Consider the following 16,478-nt stretch of genomic DNA (forward strand, 5'->3'; position numbering starts at 1 on the left):
GTTGGTGCAACTACACCCCCCTGTGAACTCAGGCCCTTCCCTTGCCTCTTAGGTCTCATTTGCAAAACGGGGACAAAAAAATCTGACCCCATAGGATTCCTGTGAGCTCCAGATGAGACCGTGGACAGGCAAAGTGCCTTATAAAGTACAGAAGCTCTGTAAATGGTGACTGAGGACATAGTCCTAGCCCAGCTTTTTTTTCTTTTTTCTTTTGGTCTCACAGCTTGTGAGGTCTTAGCTCCCTGACCAGGGACTGAACCCAGGCCTTTGGCAGTGAAAGCACCAGATCCTAACCACTGGACCACCAAGAATTTACCAGCCCAGCTTTATTTTTGCTGCCTGCTGAGGGAGGTAAGGATGACTCCGCACTGGGGTGGTCTTAGAGGGCTTCCTGGAGGAGGTAAGCATGGAAAGGCAGACCCAAGGAGGAAGGAGGGCACTGCTGATAGAAGGAACAAAGGCAGGAGGAGTCAGTAGACCCAGAGGACTAAGGGGTCTGCTGACCACACAGGGCTGAGGGTGGGAGTTCCACCTGAGGACCGTGGCCTGGCTGAAGCACCTCAGAGGTCCGCCCTGCCCTTGTTGAATCAGCAGGTGCAGCCCGCGCCAGAGGCCCTGGGTCAGGGCGGTCCCACGCATCACCTGCTTTTCACCCTTCACTCCGACAAGTCCTGCCAGACACCCCACCCTCCACCCGCCATGGGCGGCTGGTTCCCACCTCCTCTCCAGGTGACCTGGTCATCTGGTTCACAACTGAGCTGAAGAGACTCTGACTGTCCCTCACTGTCCTGACAAGTGGACTCGAGACACTGAGCGGGGCTACAGCCCCTCCCTACCCTGGCAGCCTGGGGGCTCTCTGCTCCATGACCTTGAGGAAAGGACACAAGGACTCAGAGCCAGGCAGTGGGGGTTCAAATCCCAGCCTGGCCACTTGCCCCTCCGTGCCATCAGGCCTGCCACCTTAACTCTCTGTGCGTCTGCTCCCTCTTCTTTCAGACGTGGACACTAACATTGAGCCAGGGCTGCTGTGGGCGTGAGGCGACCCTGACCAGGCTGAGCCCCAGCTCGAGTTCAGTCCAGCATGGTTACTGCCGTTCACCACCTCTGAGCTCTAAGTATTAGCACTGGACCCACGCACCCAGTTTACAGATGGAGAAGCAGAGACGGGTTCATAGCTAGCACTGACTGACTACACAATCTGGGGGCCCCTGGGTAACATGAAAAATAAAATTCCTTTGTTCACAAGTGGCGGCAGAGTGTTAAACCAAGTGTGGGGCCCTTCTGAGCATCGGGCTTAGGTGAATCTGGCAAGGAAGGGGTTAAGTTGGGACTGGAACCCAGACAGGCTGGCGCCCACCTGTCCCACATGAGGACTCCTGGGTCCCTGTCCGCCAGGCTGCCTTTTACCTGGGGCTCCGGCAGGGACTACAGTCCCCCCAGGGGATCTGATAGGAGGGATCCCTTAATAAGGGCGTGGGTCATTCCCTAGGCCCCAGGGGAGAAGGGAATTGAGAGGCTGGCATTCCAGCGATAGTGTATATGTGTCTGTGTGTGCTCACCCAGGACACAGAGGCAAGAGGACAGCCTGGAAGGAGCCTAAACTTCCAGTGAGATGCATCTGGGACCCTGGGTGTCCATATGACCTGTGTAGCTCTGTGACTCTGAGTGGACACATGGCCACGGGTCACCCGCTGACCAGACAGCATGTGACTCCTGGCAATTGTCTGACCAGGTGATCGTATGACTCCAGGTAGCCCTGTAACCCCAAGAAGCTACATGATCCCAGACGGCCATAAGAACCTCAAGCAGCCTTATGGCCGAGGCTGTATGATGCTGGGCAGCCTTTGGGTCGATGTAGCTGTATGATTTCAGGCAGTCACATGACCCTGAGAAGCCTGTGACCTCAAGAAGCTATATGGCCTTGGAGAGCTATATGACCCACTTGGCAGTACAGTCCTGGGAAGCTGGATGATTTCGAGAGGCTGTGTGACCCTGGGTGTCTGTAGGACCTCGGTGGCTGTATGACCCTGGGCAGCCATATGGCCCTCAGTGGCCATGTGACCCTAGGAAGCCTATGACCATGGGCAGCCTTGTGATCCCATGCAGGTCTATGACCTCAGGGAGCCTGCTGCTCTCTAGCCAACTCCAGCACCTGGAGGTCCCGCATGGATTCGTCCCCCTTGGGGCTGGGCTAGGCACTGTCTTCTCAGGTCCTGGGATCCGTCGTGGGCATTCAGGGGGCTCTGCCCCTTTGAAGATCTGGCACCTGTAGGGCATGGGCCCACCGACTCGCATCCCTGTAAGTCTACACCCCATACCCTGGGGCGCCCAGCCTCTGCGTTTCACCTCTGGGTTCACAGACATGAGGTTTCTCCCAGGGTCATGCAGGGAAGTGGCAGAGGGGGGATGCCTGCCCCTATGCACCCCACTCTGGAGGGAGGGCGGCTATCAGGTGGACAGCTGCCAGCCAGCGCCCTAAGAACGCAGCCTGGCTCAGAGCAGGTGCTCAGAAATACGTGGTGATAAATGAGCACACTAATTGAGATCCTGGGACTCTGTAAATGAGTTTGTTTTTAAAACTGTTTGTTGCTTAAAAAAACAAAGGCGAGAGGAGGCATCCAGTAAGTACGTCCAGCTGGCACTCATTTGTCTCAGGAGAGAGCTTCTTGTCTCCTTCCCTAAAGAGAGCTGGCGAGGCAGGCAAGGGGCCGGGGTGCACAGTAGGACATCAATTAATGAGCAGCCTCATTGTCTCAATCACAGTGAAATCTGAGCCATGCCAGGCCACGCAGTTCCGAGCACACCAGCTCCCTTCCCGTCCAGCCCCTGGAAAGTGCTTCTCAGGCACGGAGACGCTGCTCACTCACACTAATGGACACTGGCTCATTCATTTCTCATAACAGCCCCAGGAGGCAGGAACTGCCACTCTTACCTCCTGGAAGCTAAGGATACCCAGGTCCAGGGGGCTTAGGGGGCCTGCCTGAGGTCAGAGCTGGTCAGCAGCACGACCAAGGTTTCAGCTCAGGCTGACTGGCTGACTCCTAGGTGTGCTCCTGACTGTCACCTTCTCCAAGTAAGGTACGGAAGTGTTTGTGTTCATTTGGGTCGGACTCTTTGCGACCCCATGGATTGTAGCCCGTCAGGCTTCTCTGTCCATGGGATTTCCCAGGCAAGAATACTGCAGTGGGGTGCCGTTTCCTTCTTCAGGGGATCTTCCTGACCCACGGATCGAACTCTTGTCTCTTGTGTTTCCTGCATTGGCAGATGGATTCTTTACCATTAACGCCACCTGGGAAGTCCCTCTCCAGGTAAGGTCCCCTCCATTTCACACACTCAGGCTCACTTATAATGAGGTCAAAATACAATCCCAGGTCCTGCGACCCTCTGAAGCTGTCTGCCCATCATTCCTCCACTTCTCAAACCCTGGCCTGCCCCCAAACCTTGCCCTTCCCTCTACCTTTCCCAGGCCTGCGGTCCCCTCCTAGTACCAGGATCAGGGATGCTAACCATCATAGAGGGGAGTTCCCTGGCTGTCCAGTGGTTAGACCTCCACTCTGCCACTGCCAACAGTGCAGGTGCAGTCCCTGGTTGGGAAACTAAGATCTTGCAAGTTTCATGGCATGGCCAAAGAAAAGGGGTCACATGGGCCCCACGCCCTCTGCTTCAGGTGCCCTGAACCAAGTGGGGTCCCAAGATCAAGATGAACACTCCTGCCCCGTATAGCCCTGTGACTGTGGGAAACAGAGTGGTGAGTCCAATCCTCAGCAAGTACCCTGTCAAGGTTGGCTTGTGTTGTTTCAGGGGTCTGTGGACATCCCCTCCCCAGAGTCTCTGCATGGGCTCTAATTTAAAAATTCCTTTTCTCTGTCTTCTCTGTCACCTTCTCCATCCAAATACGTCTGCAGCCCTACCGTGTGCAGGCTCTGGGACGTATCCGTGAACCTTGCCTGGTACCCATCGCTTGGCCAGGGCGCACAGACCACTAGAGAGGCAGACAATGACCAGTTACACTTGAGAATGATTGGTGAAGGGGCAGAGTGCCTCAGAGCTCATGGGAAGGAGGCACTCATTTCTCCGAGGCAGGGCATCTAGGAAGGCTTCCCAGAGGAGGTGGTTCCAGGCAAACCTCCAGAAATGGTCATGGTTAAAGTTTTCCGTTCTTAGGCCCTGGGGGTTCCACGGGTGAGAGGGGCATAGCCCTGCTCCAGCAGTCGCCGGGTGAGCAGGGGAGAAGGCAGGGTTGCACAGGCAGTACTGGAGACGCTGTCAGGCCCTGGGCTCCCGCAGGTGTCCTTGCAGGTCAACGTGCTCACAAATGAGGACACAGGGCTGGCTCCATCACTTGCTCAAGCACATACAGAGTGGCAGCCGAGCAGGTGAGCAGGCGTGGGGCTCTCCTGAGCACAGGGCCTTTGCAACCTTCCAGTTGCACACCTGTGATGGGTAGGTGCCCACACACATCCTGATCTAGAGCCAGGCCAGCCAAGCCCAGGCCAAGAGGGCTGCACACGTGTCCTGCTCTGTCCTCACAGGACTGCGGTCCACTCATTCAAGAGAGGGAAGAATCCAGGTGGGTGGGATCCCCCCGGCCCTGTTCCCAGGTCACCCTGGGGAGCTGGATGCTGTGGCCACGGGCTGTATACACAGTTCCCAGCCCGTCTTGGGCAGCTTGGGCTGCTACAGCAAGACCACACGCTGGCCGGCTTCCGCAGCAGACACCTGTCTCCCCCAGTTCTGGATGCTGTGGTCTGAGATGAGGGTCCTGGGGGCCCTCCCCCTGGCTGTGCCCTCACACCGCCTTCCTTGCTGCATGCACGTGGCGAGGGCAGGAGCCGGCTCTCCCACGTCTTCTCACAAGGGCACTAGTCCCACGAGAAGGGCTCTGCCCCGGGATCTGACAAGTTCTTTTCAATATTAATTTATCTGGGGGCTTCCCTCATGGCTCCGTAGTAAAGAATCCACCTGCCAATGCAGGAGACACGGGTCCAATCCCCGATCTGGGAAGATTCCATGTGGCACAGAGCAACTAAGCCTGTGCGCCACAACTACCGAACCTGCCATCTAGAGCCCGGGAGCCACAATTCCTGAGTCCACATGCTGCAGCCACTGAAGCTCGTGTGTCCTAGAGCCAGCGGTCTGCAACGAGAGAAGCCCCGCTCGCCACAAGTGGAGGAAAGCACTCACAGCAACAAAGACCCAACACAGCCAAAACTAAAATACTTATTTCTAAAAAAGTTTATTTGGCTGCACTGGGGCTTCATTGCAGAGTACAGGACCTTCAGCTGCAGCACGCGGGATCTAGTTCTCTGCCCAGGGATGGAACCCGTGGCACTGGGAGTGGGGAGTCCTAACTACCGGACCCCTAAGGAAGCCCCAATCCCCGCGACCCATCTTCAAATGTCATCCCGCTGAGGATAGGGCTTCAGGATGAATTTTGAAGGGACACAAACACGCAGTCCACAACACCGTACTTGGTGGTGGCTCCTGGACGAGGACCCGGCTGGTTAGGCGAGATCAGAGTGCTGGCAGAGTGGCCCTGCCCCTGGCCCTCATGCACATGTGTGCCCAGGTGCACATGTACACAGGCATACTCACACACATCGAGCGTTGGGCCCGTGCACGCTGGGAGCCGTGCTTTTCCTTAATTTTGCTCTCCGTCTAATCTCTCTGTGGAGCTCCAGATTACAGAGGCGATTGCATTTATTTACTCTTGCGGAAACAGTCATGGAGCGCCTGCTCTAGGTCAGATCCTGTGCTGGGCTCCGTGGCCGCAGCACTAGAAAGGTGCAGTGCATTGCTACCAGTCCATCGTGGGCCATGCCTAGCGGCTCAGTTGTGTCCGGCTCTGTGCAGCCCTGAGGGCCATCGCCATCAGGCTCCTCTGTCCATGGGATCCTCCAGGCAAGAATACTGGAGTGGGTTGCCACGCCCTCCTCCAGGGGATCTTCCTGGCCCGGGGATTGAACCTGTGGCTCTTATGTCTCCTGCATTGGCAGGTGGGTTCTTTACCACTAGCGCCACCTGGGACTATCTCACAATTTTTGCATCCGTCCTGTGGTGGATGGCCATCTGTGTTTCCATTCCACCATGGGATCCTTAAGGATAGAGAGTACATCTTGCTGGTACTAGCACCTGCCATGGTACATGGCACATGGCAGGCACTCAGTGATTACTTGCTGAATGCATGAAAATAAAGAAGATTCAGTAAACACCAGTAGTTAGGGAATAATTAAACGAAGTTATTAAGTCCTTAGGCTGTTCTTCTTACTGTATCAAGTTTCTACTTTTTAAATTTTTTGGCCATGGCACACGGCATGTGGGATCTTAATTCCCTGACTGGGGAGCATAACTATGTTCCCTGCAGTGGAATTGCAGAGTCTTAACCACAGGATCTCCAAGGAAGTTCAAGTCTTTTTAAAGAAGCATTATTTGGAATTCCCTGGTGGTCCAGTGGTTAAGAATTCTTTTGTCAATGCAGGAGACAGGGGTTTGATCGCTGGTCTGGAAAGATCCCACATGCCGCGAGGCAGCTAAGCCATGCTCCATGACTACTGGGCCTGAGCTCGGGAGCCCATGTTCCGCAGCGAGAGAAACCACCACAATGAGAAGCCCTCGAGAAGCAACTGGAAAGTAGCTCCTACTCATCACAGCTTGAGAAAAGCCTGCACAGTGATGAAGACCTACTCTGTGTTAGTCACTCAGTTGTGTCTGACTCTTCGTGACCCCATGGACTGTAGCCCACCAGGCTCCTTGGTCCATAGAATTCTCCAGGCAAGAATACTGGAATGGGTTGCCATTTCCTTCTCCAAAGACTTACTGTAGCCAAAATTAAATAAATAAATAGCATTGTTGAATCCTCAAGATGACTTGTGAGCTGGGTATTGTCAGAAGTCTCATTTGCAGATGACTCTGACGGGTGAAATAAGGTGCCCGTGCAGCTGGAGGACATGCAGCTGGAGGACATGCAGCTGGAGGACATGCAGCTGGAGTTGCTTCCGCCTCCATCTTCTGACCATAGGAGGCAAACCCCAACAGGGAAGGATGGACAGACAGTGATGAGCACCCTCAATGCGTCAGGGGCAACTTTGCGTTCTTACTACGTACACACCAGATATTCTTATTAACTCTCCATTGAAGCATCACATGCACACTAAAGAGTTCACACATGATGAATGCGCAGCTGGAGAAAATTCCATAAACTGAATACATCCATGTAACCAGCACCCAGATCAGGAAACAGAACTTCATCAGCTCCCCAGATATTCCCTCTGTGTCCCGGCTCTGGCACTCCCCCTCCAAGATTAACCACTATCTTGACTTCTACCACCATTTGTACATTTCTACTGATTTATCCACATAGAATTCTATAAGGTTTAGGGTCTGGGTTTTTTTTTTTTCTTCTTCTTCTTAAAGTCGTGTGTAAGGGTGGCTCAGCGGTAAAGAATCTGCCTGCCAATATAGGAGATGCAGGTTTGATCCCTGGGTTGGGAAGATTCCCTGGAGTAGGAAATGGCAACACACTCCCTTAAAAGAAAAAAATATCATGTGTGAGTCACCCATATTGTTGTCTATAGTTACAGATTATTCGTTGTCATTGCATTGTATGAATATGTTGCAATTCATACATCCATTCTATGATTGATAAGCATTTGGGTAATTTCCACTTTCTGTTTATTACAGACAGTGCTGCTGTGCACAAAAACAGGATCACAGAAAGTATGCATCAAGGAGGTCACAGGTTTGACATAGAATCCAGTACTTCTAAACAGATTCCCAAGGTGGCTGCACCAATTTGCATCCCCACCAAGTAGGGTTATGAGAGTTCCAGTTGCTCCACTTCCCTGCCAACACTTAATATTGTCAGATTTCTCCATTTTTACTGCCCTGTAGGCTGTGCTGTACACTTTATTTCTCAATCCTTTCAGGAACCCTATGAGAAGGATTTTGTGATCTCTACATTACAGATGAGAACACCCAGGCTCTGAGAGGTGAAGTAATTTCTCCAGCACCACTTAAACCCTGGCACTGGCGCAGGGCTGTCTGACCTCAGCCCAATATATCATCGTTTCTCTGTTTATCAAGCTGCCTCCTCCGACCTTGTCCCCAGGGGTTCCCAGAAGTCCCATCCTAGGGACTATAGCCACTCTGCTTCTTGGGTGATACCGGACTGATGCCCCTGGCGTGGGTCGGGCTGCGAGTAGGAGGCCCTCTGGTCCAGGTCCTCTCTAGCACGCTTTCCAGGGCTGGAAAGGGCAGGGGGTGGGCAGCGGGGGGCACACTTAGCGTGGGGGGTGGGGGTGGTATGGGGCAGGGAAGAAGGCCCAGGGCGAGGTAGGGGAAACCGAGGGGAGGGTTTTGCTGTCTCACCTGGCGGCGGAACCCATCTCACCAGTCAGGCCGGGGGATGGAGGGAGAGTGGGATGGGAAGAGGCTGTCTGCCGAGGGACCAGGCTGGTGGCGGGCCGCGAGGCTCTTAGGACCCTCTTCCAGGAGGCGTTAGCGGAGAGGCAGGACCGGGGTGAACCGGGGAGGAGCGAGGGTGGCAGGTTCTCCCTCCTGCGGCTACCTAGGGGCACCTCCGCGGCCAGAGTCTGGGGTCCCGGGTCCCGGTTAGGGTCTGTGCTCAAGTCTGGAGAAGATGGGCTGGAGGTGAATGGCAGACCCTCGCCAGAGGCCCGAGGCGGGATGCGGCCGGGGCGGGGCCGGTCCGGGGCGGGGCCTCGGCCCGGGGGCGGGGCGGGGCGGTGGGCGGGGCGCGCGAAGACCAATAGGCGCACGCAGCTTGGGCCCCGCCCCGCCCCCCGCGGCGGCTGCTGCATAGTCATGAGCTCGGGCGGCGCTGCGTCAGCGGAAGCGGCGCGCGGCGGCTGTTTCCGACCTGATAAAGCGGCGTTGTCCCCGCGCGCTGGCCGCATCCTCGCAAGCGCTCCGTTCGCGCCCGCGTCTCTCGCTGACTGACCGCCCGGCCGGCCAGCTGAGGAGCAGCCGCCGCCGGGCCCTGCCGCCGCCGCCGCCCCCGGAGCGCCGCGCCCCCGCCGCCCCCGCCCGGCCCGGCCCGGCCGCCCCGCCGCCCCGCGGCCCCGGCCGGAGGAGACAGGTGAGCGGCCGGCCCGCTGCCCCGACCCCGCCGCACCTGGGCGCCCGGCACCTGCCGCTGCCCACCCCCACTCGGCCCCCGCGCGGCCCCGGTCTCGAGCTCCGGGGCCGGCTCCCGGCCCGCTCCGGCATCCCTTCCACGGGGAGGCGGCCCCCCACGCCACGGCCGAGAGCCTGCTCCCGCCCGCACAGCCGCCCCGGGCTTGGGCCCCTTCCCTTCTCCGCCCGGGGTGCACCTGCCCGTCTTCGTCTCCGTCACCCCCACCCCCGCCCCAGCCTCCTGGAGCATCTTGGGCCCCTCCCCGCGGGGTGCGCCTTCCCCTGGACCCTGCCCCGGCCGCAGTCCTCGGCATCCCCCACCCCAGTCTTCTCGGGTTACTCTACCCGCAGGAAGCCTGGCGCCTCAGCCCCCTTGGTCCCGACCCTGCCCGGCGCCCTCGGCCTGACGTCGCCAACTTCTGAGTTCAGCCACTGTCCCCTCTGCCTGAAACCCTCCTGTCCCCGCACCCGCACGCCCTCAGCGGCCTCGCAGGGCGGCCACACTCGGGGCTGCCCCTATGTTTTGTTTATCTTACCTGCACCGTCCTCTGGTCTGCCCCTTTGAAGACACCGCCGTTCCCGCAGCCAAGCTGTGCCTGGGGAAGAGGGGCCAATGCCTCGGTACACCCAGGTCCAGCAGCCCCTGCCCTGCAGAAGTCCCCGCACGATTGTCTGCATCTCTGCACCGCTCTCCCTTTCCCGTGCCGGCTGGCCTCCCAGAGCTCTTGAACTTAACCCGTTCCTCCCCAGGGTGTGTTGCTCTTGACTGGGCTGCGGGGGAACACCTTCCAGCAAAGGGCTTTTTCAGAGGAGGTATGTCAAAATGGGAGGGGTGTTGGTTTGAAAAAAACACAGCCTCCCGGTTAATCATTCATAGTGATTCTGGGGGGTTGGGGTACACACTTGATCTCCTAGGGAGTGTGAGATGTTTTTTCCTTTCTGAATGGGGCACTGAGCCATCCAACCCCATCGGTTTCCTCCGCTGACTCCAGCCAAAAGGGGCCTGGTTGCTCCTGGTTTGGGGGGCATCTCCTAGCCTGAGGCCTGGGAAGGGATGAGGGTTTAGAAGATGAGTGATTGAAGCCATCATTGTGGGGTCAAACGATTGTCAGAATCGAAGCCTGCTTCTTCTGGGAAAAGCCAGGTCGATCTTCCGGCGTTCTGTGAGTGTGCTCTGCACACTGTGGGTGGGTAAGGGGGAACCTTTCAGCTCTTATATTTTGCGCCTGTAGTAGGAGAAAGAGGAAGACGATGAAAAGCTGGAGGATTGGTATATCACCCTGATGCGGTGTGTTAAATGGCAGGGCATCCAAAAGAGTGACCCTAGCCGCCTTTAAAAATGAATACTTTCCTCAGTTTTCTGGTGGATCTGAATTATGTATTCAAAGAAACAGTAAGAGTTTATTGAGTGCTCAAGAGGTTTTGCAGAATCCACTTGAAGGTGGGGAGGGGCAGCGGCTGTGGCCTGGAGCGGTGTAGGTCCCAGATGGGAAGATCCTCGTGGCTGCCGAATGCTGGGGCTTCTGGAGTGGCGGGGAGGGAGGAGTCGGTTGTCTTAAAAATATGGAATTTCAGTCCCGTCCGGGCTAATTGATAAATCATGGGCAGCAGCTGTAAAGGAAAGTAGGGGCTAGTTTGAGACGCATTTGAAATGCATATTAGGCCCTGAGTGGAAGGTGTGTGTGGCCTGGATGTCCCCCTGGGGAGGCTGCCCGGGGGCTCCGGGCCTATGAGAGCGGGCCTGTTTCCCTGGCTGAGATGCGTGCTGCAGCCTCGGCCCGTGCCGCATCGGGAAAGCAGAACAGAGATTGGACTGGGCGATCTCCAAGGTGCCTGGCAGTTTTTTAACATCCTGGGGCTCTTCCCTGCCCTCAGCATTGCTTGCTGGAGGTCGGGCAGGGGCGGGAGAAGCCTGGCAACAGGACCCTGGCCTCTCGGAGCCGGGAGAGCCCGCCCTGCAGGTCTGCGGGGGAGGAGGGGCTGCGGCAACGGCCGCTTGCTCCCCCATCCCCAGTGGAGGAGAGCACACACAGGCATTTTCTCCGGCGTTCAGGCTGCTTGGTGTTGGATTGGTTTTATCCGTGTTGTCAGAGGGACGGTGGGGAGGAGAGTGGATGGCCTCACTGGGTGGATGGGGTCTGGGCTTTGCTGGCGTGTCCTGCCTTTTGGTCCCCGTCCCTCGTCTGCACCCTCTTGGCCGCTCCTGCTTGTCCTGTGGGGCCCAGCAGCCCAGCCCGGCAGGGGTGGTTCGTGACTAACAGCCTGTCGGCCTGACTGGTGAGCGCAGTAGGTGGCAGACAACCCCAAATTGCAGTGCCCTCTCCGGGAACACCCCTGGCAGAGCCGTGTCTGTAATTTGTGGAGCCAGAACGCGCTGGAAGCCCAGTCCCCACTGAGGACGGGCCAGGGTACTGCTCCACGCTTGCTTCCTCTGGTTTCCCAGATTTTCTTCTTTTTTAATCACAACATAATTCCGCTGATTAAGAAACACTCAGCAAAACCCCATTAGGAGGGTTGCCTTCATCTCCAAGCCAGGAAACCTGAGAGCATTTTAGCGCTGCAGAGTGGGAATCTGACCAGAGGGGAAAAGCCTCCCGGAGGAAGGAGGAAGAGCGGCCATAGAGAAAGGAGGTGGGAGAGGACCCCCGGGCAGGGGCTCCCAGGCCAGGCCCACCGCCCTTCCCCCACCCCTGCCCACACAAGGTCCCCTTGTTTAGATTAGCTTAGTTATCCCACCAAAATCAATGAACAAGGATCTTTTTAACATGGAAGTTTCAAAATGTGCTTCGAGTGGCTTTTTTTTTTTTTAAGAGTATTAAATGCTAACCCTTTGTGAAGTAAGGCACTTCCAGCTAACTAGGAGATTGTGGACATTTGAACGTGTGCGCAAAGGAAGCTTCCCTGCCTGCATTCAGACCAGACTACACAGCCGTCATTTTCAACCCTCTGCCACTTAGGTAGTGGTGACCCTGGAAACGTTCACTGGGGGCCTCATAGTATTTGTGAAGCTGCTGCTTCGGCAAGTGACTTTCAGAGGAGGTATTTTAAGAAGATTAAGAGCCTCAGGCTTGCAGGGTAGAAGTGTGATTCCTGCTGTTCTCAGGGCACCAACAGTGTTCCCCCCCACACCCGGGTCGGCAGTAGCGCCGGGACACGGCCCGGACACTCGACGTGGATGTGACACCCGGAAGTGCAGGCAGTGGTCTGTCTGGGTCCTCTGTTGAGCTCGCTTATCTTGGGGTAAGCACGCTGCTGCTACTAGAGATGGTGGGAAAGGAAACAGGTCCTCAGAGTTGGAGAGAAGGACTCTGAGTTCTCTTCTGCTAGTTTGGAACCTCAAGTGAAGACAGGTCGCCAGAGTCCATAGCTGGGCCTGCAGGGAGACCCCAAATAGGGTGTGCACTGTGCCAGGCATTTTGCCCCCAGGTGCAGGGTTGGGGTGCTGGCTGTCCCAAAGTGGCATCCCCCCACAGCTGGAGGGTTTGCAGAGTCTTTTCGAGTCACTGTGCAAGGCTGCCCTGGCCTCACTCCCCCACTCTGCTGGCCCTGTGCCCAGGGGAGGGAGGCTTTGTTCCACCTGGGCCGATGTTGTTTGCCTCCTCCCAAACCTGTTGCAGGATTTCGCTGGCAGTGAGGGAAGCCGCATTCCTGAACCAGTGCCCGAGAGGCTCTTTATTGTGCTGCCTTCAAGAAGTACCTTCCAGCCTGGGATTCTGTGTCAGCTGGTTTGCAGTTTTTGGAGTTTGCTGGAGGGTCTCTCCTGGGGCTTCACCCTTGAATCCTGGAGCTCGTTGAACTGGTTGGTGACCAAATTCTTCCCATTGGAAAGAAAGGAAGGTCTTGAGCGCAAAATCCATAGCAGACCCTTAGATGAAGAGGGATTGGAAGAGAGTGGATTCTGGTCCGGATGTCGTGGCTGATGAGATTTTACATACAGATCTTCCTGCGCAGTTTTAGACAAGCAACATTTCAATCACCATTTTAGGGAAATTCATTTATCCGAAAGAGGAGATGATTTTTGGTTTGGAAAGAGGAGTGTTTTTCCATCAGTTATTTTGAGGGGAGGGGTTTGGGGATGAACTTGGGATGTGGACGGTGGGGGGGGGGGCACCAGCTGAGAGGCAGCCCTCTCATCATTGCAATCACCTGTTAGGAGTGCTTCAGAGTGACATTCCCTTAAAGCAGAGATCTTCAGACTTTCTTGCCCCTGTTCTATGAAATAACAAAAACTATGAGCACATTTTCAAGTTGCCATCTAGACTTTTTCATTTAAAATAACTAAACACTCTAATGATCTGATAGCCCACCCTCACCCTTTGAAAAAAGGAGCCTACATACTGTTTTTAACAGTTTTAACACATGTGTCTTCTTTTCTTCCTCATCTTGTGTGTTTGCCTCATTTTTCCTTGTGGAATTTTAATGTCATGCACTTTTATACTTGAAAGCCTTTTATTGATCACTCTTCACACTTGTCTGTCACCAGAGTATACCTAAACTGCAGTTTAAAACATTTCTGTGATCATGAAGCTGTGTTAATCCAGAGGAAATTTTTTTTAAGTATTTATTTACTTACGACTGCATCTGTACACAGGTCTGTGCTGTTTCTTTACGGTGTGGTTAACATGCCCAGTAGTTGCGGCACATGGGCCCGGTCGCCTCGCGGCACATGGGATCTTAGTTCCCTGACTAGGGATCAAACTCACGCCCCGCACACCAGGAGGCGGATTCCCAACCACCAGGCAGGTGCCCCAGGAGAGATTTTCGTCACTGTGAATATCAGTACATGATTGATCACAGGAGCAGAAATGTATTGCTGGTCTTGATAATTACTTGATAACTACACATAGGCAGAATGTGTCTTAAAGAGCTGGCTGGGTCCCTTTAAAGCGCCTCCATTAAAGGAATTATCCCCCTGTCCTTGATGCCAGTACCCAGGACTGAGGAAGGAAGAGTGTGAAGGTGACCTTGGTGGCGGTGGGGGGGGGGGAACCGGGGGCCGTTCGACTTGACCACCAGCCATGTCACAGACAGGATAACGCAGAGGATCTGTGAGCTTCCCGCACCCGAGAACCCTGAGGGCGCTTGGCGTTTGCACACGGGCTGCAGAGTGCTGCCCTGTCACCCGGCCGGCTTGGTGGGTGGAGCGCAGGCTGCTGTTAGACGGTGGCTTCGTGCTCCTCTGCGTGTGCCGGGATGTTTGACTGGGTGTTTCCTAGCTGGACTACGTTAAAGGGCACAAGACGGTGCAGCTCATACACGAGTGTGTTTTGGTTAGCGACAGTGCATTTTTATTTGGTTGGGTTAAAATGCAAGCCTGTGGACTAGTGCTGTGAGTTAAAGAGGTTTTTGTTCCCCCTGCGGGAGTCCATCAGCCTACTCTGCCTGGCTCCCTTCTCGGGCCCAGGGAGAGTGTCAGCAGGGAGGAGAGTGTGCCCGCTGCTGGTCTCCAGGGTGAGGGCCCCTGGGCTGGGGGTGCAGAGGAGCCTGGCAGGTCGGGGTTTGGGAAGCAGGGCCTCACCCTAAGAAACGGGTGGCGCTAGTGTCAGTCAGACCTTCCTCAGAGCCGCTTGAAGTCCAGGCTGGCCTTCTCCTAGGTGAGCCAGAGAAGCCCTCGAAACGTGAACATGTACTGTGTTTAGCCTAAAAGCCAGTTGATGTTAGATATGACAGCAAATTTAGTAATTCAGCAGATTGCTCTGCCTTCCTGCCCTGACTCAACAGGCTTTGGCTGGAGGCTGTAGAACGTTGCGTTGCGGGGCAGTCTGTGACATAGGGGAGGTTCCAGGTGACCAGGGTGTGCTGCTGCTGGTGCTCGTGCTGGGCAGGAGGCTGGCTGCTCTCCCAGCTCTGCGGACCCTGCTCATGTGGGCCAGCCTGCCGTCCCCCCGTCTCGCGTCCTCAGGCCCCGCCGTTAGCAATCCGCTTACTAATGCTTCGCCTTAAACGTGGGCAACACGTGTCCTCAGACCGTGAGGCCGAGCCTTGATTTGTAGAGATAAGAGAAGGTAGGAGCGAGGCATGGCCCCACCCGGGGGTCCTGGGGTGCATCCCGGGAGTGAGGCGGTGGGCCAGGCCGTGCCGCCTCCCCCGCCCTGTGGAGACCCCTGTGCCCAGATGCACGTTCACATCTTCTTGGCTGCTTGGGTCTCGGTACTAAAGGATTAGGGCCTTTGCCACAGGGCCTTAGAGGCCTGGGCTGCTCACAGGAAACCAGGGTGTCCAGGTGACCCCACACCGAGGGGTTCGGCATGCCTGTCCTGCTCGGAGAGCAGGGGTGCTGGCATCACCGTCGGGCTTCCTCGCATCACTTACAGTAAAAGCCGGCAGCTGGAAGCCTCGCCTTCACACCCTGCACACCACCACCCTCTGCCGGAGGGAGCCGGGCCTTCTAGGGTGTCTGGGGCTGCCCCCCGCCTCCGAGCGCCCATTGCAGGCAGCTGTGACTCGGTGTGAGGGGTGGGGGTGGGGTTGTGGGGTTGAGGCCAGCATGTTCTTGGATTTGCCGGCATGGGGCTCAGCAAGCTTCGTGGGACAGGGCAGCTGAGAGAGGACTCAGCGCTGTTTAAAACACGTCGAGCTGGCTCATCCTCGAATTATTCAGACGTTGAAAGTGTTCTTAATTCTTAAAAGAATCGGGAGGGGCCCTGTGCCGCCGTCTGCAGCAGAGACACGCTAGCGCCTGGTGCTGGTGCCAGCCCCGGCCGGGTGACCTTGACCCAGCAGCCGCCCACCACTCGGAGCTCCAGCCCCTGTGTTAGGGCCTGGGGAGCATAATGCGGGTTTGTTCCTGGCACTTAGCAGGCCCTGAGGGCTGGGTCCTCCTGGGCGGAGCACTCGGCTCCTCCTCTAACCATGCGGCCAGGGCTGTGCCTGTGTAACAGAGAGGAGAAGGGGGCACACACAGAGAGGTCAAGCAGTTTACCCCGAGCCACATGGTAAGTGGCCAAGCCCACAAGCTCACCTTGGGCCTCACCGATGAGGGTGCTGGGCCCAAGGTCTTGGGTCTCCCGCGTGGCACCGTGAGCCGTGGGGGTGCAGGGCGCCTCCACCCATATTAATATATGTGTTTCTGGAAGTCTGGGGAACGTGACTTTCGCTCTCGTGCTGTGACAGCGCATGGAAAACATCAGTACATTTTCACAGGGCGAAACGCTTGTCGCTCACCAAATGCAGGTGAGAGTGGGGACCGTTTTCCCAGCGGGTGAACAGCGGTGCTGACACCGATGCTGTGAATGGAGAGGAGGCAGGAGCAGCGTGGGGGCGGGAGGGCTGGCTCTCAGTCCTCGTAGTCCCAGCCGTAGGAGCCGCCTGTGCGGAGAGGCTGTGCGCGGATAAGAGCCCAT

General features: G+C 56.4%; 1 protein-coding gene across 4 annotated transcripts in view; it reads left to right on the top strand.

The window, feature by feature from the left end:
- The first annotated feature begins 8,858 nt into the window (after window positions 1-8,858).
- SLC45A4 (solute carrier family 45 member 4) overlaps window positions 8,859-16,478 on the top strand; it is a 68,585-nt gene continuing 60,965 nt past the window's right edge. For all 4 annotated transcript variants that reach the window (XM_069600867.1, XM_069600869.1, XM_069600870.1 and 1 more), the window contains exon 1: window positions 8,859-9,097. The gene's annotated coding sequence lies outside the window, so the exon portion shown is untranslated. The remainder of the gene's footprint in view (window positions 9,098-16,478) is intronic.

This window comes from Ovis canadensis, chromosome 9 (assembly GCF_042477335.2).
Source record: "Ovis canadensis isolate MfBH-ARS-UI-01 breed Bighorn chromosome 9, ARS-UI_OviCan_v2, whole genome shotgun sequence".
In the NCBI taxonomy this organism is placed as follows: Eukaryota; Metazoa; Chordata; class Mammalia; order Artiodactyla; family Bovidae; genus Ovis; species Ovis canadensis.